Raw genomic sequence first — 449 nt, 5'->3', positions numbered from 1 at the left:
TATTGTGGTGAAACTTTAAAATAATTAAGTCCATTTGATATTCTTCATTTATCTAGTTTATATACAGTAAATGGGTAAAAAAGTACCACCTTGATCACTGTATTTCATCACCAAGGAACTAAGCTAAGAAAAGGATTAATGGAATTAAAGATGTTTATTACTCTAATGACTTTACTTGCTCTGTAGGGACTTTACATGTGGGGTGTACAGTGTTTCAACTTATCACTGAAAAAAACTACACTTGCAGACAGATACTCCATAGAGGTCAGCAATCTGGTTAACAACTTATCACATATTTTTTCTGGTCATTCTTGCATCAGTAATCTGGGAAAACACATTTAGTAAAGGGTGATTTGTCATGACTTGTGAACTGTGAAAAGCATGTCACAGTACATCATGGGGTATTTACTCAGATCAGTGTCAGCACAAATATCACAACTTCCAGATCA

Source organism: Penaeus monodon, chromosome 20, assembly GCF_015228065.2.
Source record: "Penaeus monodon isolate SGIC_2016 chromosome 20, NSTDA_Pmon_1, whole genome shotgun sequence".
Lineage (NCBI taxonomy): Eukaryota > Metazoa > Arthropoda > Malacostraca > Decapoda > Penaeidae > Penaeus > Penaeus monodon.
Note: the sequence above shows the minus strand (reverse complement) of the source record.